Below are 6,198 nucleotides of genomic sequence, written 5' to 3'. Positions count from 1 at the left end.
GGGAAGAGAGAAAAAAGGAAAAGTTGCGGGCACCGCAGCAGCGACGGCGGAAGGCCGAAAACGCCGCGCCGGCGGGATCGGGCACGGCTCGGAGGCGGGTGAGGCGAGGAGAAGACGACGGCACGAGACCGACGACACCCCCCGACGACCCCCGGACGACTTTGCCACGACACCTCTCCCGATCGACGCCCTCCTACACGCTCTCTCGCTTTCGCTTCGCCTTCGGGGTTAGTCAGAGGTGGCCCCTACGACTCGCGAACGGCCAGGACTCCTCGGTCCGTGTTTCAAGACGGGTCGGGTGGGTTGCCGATGCACGTCGCTGACCCGGGGTGGCGGGCGGCTCGAGTAAAAAAGCGTCGCCGAGCGACCTCTCCGGAAACGGAAACGGGCGCGGGCGGGGTTGCCCCCGACAAGAACCCGAAACGTCGGCGAGGTGCGTGACGGCGAGGCCGCGCCAGTCCTATCCCGCCTCTCATCGCGCACGCGCCCGAGACGGTGGGGCGCCTAAGGAGCGACACACAGAGTGCGTCGCCCGCACGCGACTTCCGGCGGGATCAAAACGGACCGGCTCGCCACGTGTAACGGATCGTGTCAGATTTCCTCCGTTCCCGGCAGAAAGGGGCAGTTACGTTCGCGGGCCCGACGGCCGGTGGCCCCCGACTTCACAAGGTGGGAAGACGGGGGTTTTCAGGGTGATGAAACGCCTGCCGCCTACGGAAAAAAACCCGCGTGTTCGACCTGCACGCCGGGAACGGGTCGCGACGACGGACCGGAGGGGAAGTGCGTCCGGTGCCGGCCGCGCGGAGGTCGCGCCGAAGCGCCCGCGCCATGATTACGCCGAGCGATGATGAAGGGGACGGGTGCAGCGGAGTCGCGCGCGGAGGGAGCAGGAGGAAAGAAGAAGCGGCGGCGACGGATGCGGCGGGTTAGGGCCCGGCGGCAGCAGCGATCGAGAGGACGAGTCCCCTCCGTCGCAGCCAACCGACGCAGCCACCTACCGACGCCGCGGTCGTCACCACGTTTCCCTTCCCGCTATCCACGCGGCCCGTCTCCTTCGTCGGCGACGCGGGCACAAAAGCTGGAACCGCGGGGAACGAGTCCCCCGCGGACACGACGAACGACGACCTGTGCCGCGACGGCCTCTCTTTCAAGAACACACATCGAGTTTGGGCTCGAGCCTAGGCAGCACCGGACTGAGTCCCCCCGCGATCGCGGTGAGCGGTCCCACCCGTTTACCCCTGGGCGGTTTCACGTTCTCTTGAACTCTCTCTCCAAAGTTCTTTTCAACTTTCCCTCACGGTACTTGTCGACTATCGGACTCGTCCCGGTATTTAGCCTTGGATGGAGCTTACCACCCGATTTGGGCTGCGTTCCCAAGCAACCCGACTCTCGGATCGAAGGCCGTCGCTCGCCGTCCGCACCGAATGGGCCTGGCACCCGCCGCGGGCGGCCCCGATCGAGGGAACTCCGAACTATGCGAGACGAAAACGAACGGCTGCCTTCGACCCATGCGCCACACGTCCCGAAGCCTTTAACTTGCGACGGGATTCGGCGTTGGGCTTCTCCCGGTTCACTCGCCGTTACTAAGGGAATCCCGGTTGGTTTCTTTTCCTCCGCTTAGCGATATGCTTAAGTTCAGCGGGTCGTCTCGTCCGAGCCGAGGGCGGCGGTTTTTAGTAGAGTGTGGTGTTTGGAGGAGAGGAATCTCGATCGGTACCCTCCGTGTGACGACGGCTGGCCGATATAGCGCCCGTCCGACCGAAAATGAAGAAGCCAACAATTAAAAAAAAGCGTGGGTCCTCCCCATCCGACGTTGCGTTGCCTACGACGCGGCCACCTTTTTACGGTGCGACGGCCGTGCTCGTCGCGCTGCTCGAGGCGTCGCTGAGAGACACCTTCATGAGGCAGAGAGCGAGACGAGCAGGCGGCGCTTACGTCGGCAGTCGGTTAGGTCGGTACTTTTTTTTTTGGTCTCCCTTCGGCTGCTTTCGGACAGACTCCTCCTGCTCCTCCTCCACAGTGTTTCTTCACGCGGTCGAAAAGGGAAAAGACTCCGCGGTCTGCCAGCGGGAGACGAAGGAGGAGGCCGGAGAGGGTTTTAAAAAAAAAAAAGACATTGAAAGGAGTCAATTCTTTTTTTATTTTTCTTCCCCCTCGTCACTCGCTCCTGCGACGTCCCGGTTACCACCGTGCCGAGGACCGGGCGGGCACGGGGACGGCAAGATGTCGTTTCGTTAACGGAGAAAGACATGTAACGTTCCGCCTCTCGACCGGACGTGGCCCCGAGACAAGGGATCTCGGGGCCGCAATGTGCGTTCGAGGTGTCGATGTTCACTGAGTCCTGCAATTCGCATCAGTTATCGCGGCTGGCCGCGCTCTTCATCGACGGACGAGCCGAGTGATCCCCCGTCCAGGGTTCAGCACTTGGTTTTTTTATATTAGTTTTTGTTTATATAGATTTAGTAGTGTGCGAGGAGGTCTGTGCGAGGAGGCGTGACGGCATTGCAATGTCGCGAGTAGTTTGTTTTTTTAGCTAGCGGCGGTGGCACAGCGGCTGCAAAAAAACAAAAAAAACGATAAAGCGGCGACAAGGCAAAGAAGAAGCGGCCATCACTTGCGGTGGGCGAAAAAACAAACAGGTGGTAAGACGCGGAAGCAAGCAAGAAGAGCTGGGGCTTTAAAAACCTCCGCGTCACCACAAATCTATCTCTCGCTCCGCCTTTTATAGGTTTGTTTGCGCGCATTCGAGGCGTTGACGCCGACAGACAGAGGAGGTAGGCCGGAAAACAACAAACCAGTCTCGAACGGGAAAACGGTAATGATCCTTCCGCAGGTTCACCTACGGAAACCTTGTTACGACTTTTACTTCCTCTAAACGATCGGGTTCGGTCGTCTTCTCCAGGCATCGAACGCCGAGGCGTAGATGCACGAGTGTCGTGACGGACACGTCGCGCACTGCCCGGCGGCGTCGTCGGCCAGATCCGAGGACCTCACCGGACCGTTCGATCGGTAGTAGCGACGGGCGGTGTGTACAAAGGGCAGGGACGTGATCGACGCGGGCTGTTGACCCGCGCCTACCGGGAATTCCTCGTTCACGGGGTTGGTTACAGGCCCCGATCCCTATCACGGGAGGTGGTTCAGAGGTTTCCCAACCCTCTCGGGCCGGGGCGAAGTCCCCGCTGATACCTCCAGTGTAGCGCGCGTGCGGCCCCGGACATCTAAGGGCATCACAGACCTGTTATCGCTCCGCCTCGTGTGGCTTTCTGCCACCCGTCCCTCTAAGAAGTGCGTGAGAAAACCGACCCGGACCCGAGCGCCACGGAGGACGCCGAGCCCGCCGTAAAAATCACTGACATCGGCGCACTAGTTAGCAGGCCGGAGTCTCGTTCGTTATCGGAATCAACCAGACGGATCGCTCCACCAACTAAGAACGGCCATGCACCACCACCCACCGAATCGAGAAAGAGCTATCGATCTGTCAATCCTACCGGTGTCCGGACCGGGTGAGTTTTCCCGTGTTGAGTCAAATTAAGCCGCAGGCTCCACTCCTGGTGGTGCCCTTCCGTCAATTCCTTTAAGTTTCAGCTTTGCAACCATACTCCCCCCGGAACCGAACTCTGGTTTCCCGCAGGCTACCCGCCGGGTCATGGAAGCGAACGCCGGCGGATCGCCGGTCGGCATCGTTTACGGTCGGAACTACGACGGTATCTGATCGTCTTCGAACCTCCGACTTTCGCTCTTGATCGAGGAAAACGTGCTTGCCACACGCCATCGCTGCAGTTCGTCTTGCGACGATCCAAGAATTTCACCTCTAACGTCGCAATACGAGTGGCCCCGACCGCTCCCTTCGATCATTGCCTCGCCGTAGACGGAGACCGACAGACGTAGACGAGGCCCTCTTCCATCATTCCATGCTTATCGTATGCAAGCTTGAACAGCCCGCTCTGAGCACTCTAATTTTTTCAAAGTGAACGTACCGGCCGCCGCGGACACTCGGTTAAGAGCACCCTTGGAGGAGAAACCGCCGACCGCAACACGCGCGCAGACAAGACACGAAGCAGGGACTCGGAGCGGACCGGGGGGTTCAAAAAAAAAGAGGAACGCGCGGAAAGGGAGAGGGAGAGAAGCGCGGGGGTCAGAGTGCGGGGATGCGAATGAACGCACCCAAACACACACACGTAGCACCCCCCCGTTAGACTACTCCCGGAACCGAACCGACGACCACTTGTTTTTTTTTTCCCGGATCCCGATCACGACCTCCTCGTCCACCTCGCCGGCAGGACCGCGTGGCGGGTATGCTAGCGGTTGACACCGGCGGAAAGGGCCGGGAATGCGAACGGACGACCAAAGTCAACGACGGACGATGGCGCCGCCGCCCCGGGGCCGCTTGCGCGACCACGAACCCGAGTTCGGACTACGAGCTTTTTAACCGCAACAACTTTAATATACGCTACCGGAGCTGGAATTACCGCGGCTGCTGGCACCAGACTTGCCCTCCGGTTGGTCCTCGTTAACGGATTTGAAGTGTACTCATTCCGATCGCGGGGCCTCGACAGAGTCCCGCGTCGTTATTTTTCGTCACTACCTCCCCGTGCCGGGAGTGGGTAATTTGCGCGCCTGCTGCCTTCCTTGGATGTGGTAGCCGTTTCGCATGCTCCCTCTCCGGAATCGAACCCCGATTCCCCGTTACCCGTAGTAACCACGGTAGGCACTTAACCGACCGTCGACAGTTGATAGGGCGGACCCTCGAGAGACCCGTCGCCGGGCGTGAAAGCTCGTGCGATCGACCAGTGAGTTATCCAGAGTCACCAAAGCGGAGCGCGCCGCCCTATGAGCCCCGCCACCGAACGGACCCGCGAGCGGGAACGCCGACGACGGGAGGACGGAATGACGCGCATCGGTCTCAGTCTAATATGTAGCGCCGCGACCCGGAACGGCCGACGCGGGTGCCAGCGCGCGAGGCGTGGCGACGACGGCGCGCCGACCGATCGCGGCCTGTGTCACATGTATTAGCTCTAGAATTGCCACAGTTATCCATCGCCTCCGAGGAGGAATACGGTCCCGAGGATTAGGTCCGGTTCCTGAGCCATTCGCGGTTTCGCCCGTTCTAATGCGTGGCGTGAACTTACACTTGCATGGCTTAAGCTTTGAGACAAGCATATGACTACTGGCAGGATCAACCAGGTATCGTTGGAATTTGGGACTTTGTTTCGACAGAACGACAGACCGACCGACCGACCGACCGACATAAGACAGACAACTACAACGACGGGCACGTGTTTATTTATTTTTCGAGGGGGTTCGCCGTCAGAAGAAGCGCGCTGCCCGCGCTGATGGCCTCTTTTTTGTTTCTCCCCTGACTTGGACCGAGACCGAGACTCAAAGAACGAAAGCGACCAACGTCGACAACAACAACGACAACGGCACCCTTGACAGCGATACATACGACAAACGACAAGCAGCACGACGGCAGTGCACACGGACATCGAGGGTCAAGGTGCAGACTGAACTCGCCGAGGTCGTCGTCATCGTGGTCGCCATCGATTCCGTCTCGTCGTCGTCGTCGTCAACGTCCACGTCACAGCCGGCCGAGAAGAGAGAACAGACGACAGCGTCGACAACAACAACATCGACAACGGCACCCTTGACAGCGATACATACGACAAACGACAAACAGCACGACGGCAGTGCACACGGACATCGGAGGTCAAGGTGCAGACTGGAATCGTCGAGGTCGTCGTCATCGTGGTCGCCATCGATGCCGTCTCGTCGTCGTCGTCGTCGTCTTCGTCGTCGTCGTCGTCATCAACGTACCAACCGACCGAGACGAGAGAGCAAGCAACAACGTCGACAACAACAACGACAACGGCACCCTTGACAGCGATACATACGACAAACGACAAACAGCACGACGGCAGTGCACACGGACATCGGAGGTCAAGGTGCAGACTGAACTCGTCGAGGTCGTCGTCATCGTGGTCGCCATCGATGCCGTCTCGTCGTCGTCGTCGTCTCCGTCGTCGTCGTCGTCGTCGCCAACGTCAACGTCAACATCACAGCCGTCATCGGGGAGGAGCTGGACCAGGGCAGCGGCGGCGTAAATTTTCCCGTCACCTTCGTCGTCGCCTTCGTCGACCGACCGACCGACCGGCGTCGTGTTCGTGCTCGGAAAACCGAGGAGAGACAACGTGCACATGG

At 60.0% G+C, this 6,198-nt stretch overlaps 2 non-coding genes and 1 pseudogene across 2 annotated transcripts in view; all 3 read right to left on the bottom strand.

Annotated features, from left to right (window-relative positions):
- Positions 1–1,666, bottom strand: part of LOC145274899 (large subunit ribosomal RNA) — a 5,729-nt gene extending 4,063 nt beyond the window's left edge. Inside the window, exon 1 of the ribosomal RNA XR_013866988.1 lies at positions 1–1,666. This exon is cut by the window's left edge and continues 4,063 nt beyond it. This is a non-coding gene — a ribosomal RNA (large subunit ribosomal RNA).
- A 594-nt stretch (positions 1,667–2,260) lies between these two features.
- Positions 2,261–2,418, bottom strand: LOC145274897 (5.8S ribosomal RNA). Its single transcript, XR_013866987.1, has one exon. It is a non-coding gene; the product is annotated as a 5.8S ribosomal RNA (ribosomal RNA).
- Positions 2,419–2,816: 398 nt separating this feature from the next.
- On the bottom strand, positions 2,817–5,187 carry LOC145274903 (small subunit ribosomal RNA; annotated as a pseudogene).
- Between the last annotated feature and the right edge of the window lie 1,011 nt (positions 5,188–6,198).

Source organism: Euprymna scolopes, unplaced genomic scaffold, assembly GCF_053919585.1.
Source record: "Euprymna scolopes isolate OS-2025 unplaced genomic scaffold, ASM5391958v1 sca500, whole genome shotgun sequence".
Lineage (NCBI taxonomy): Eukaryota > Metazoa > Mollusca > Cephalopoda > Sepiida > Sepiolidae > Euprymna > Euprymna scolopes.
This window is presented reverse-complemented; position numbering and strand designations above follow the sequence as displayed.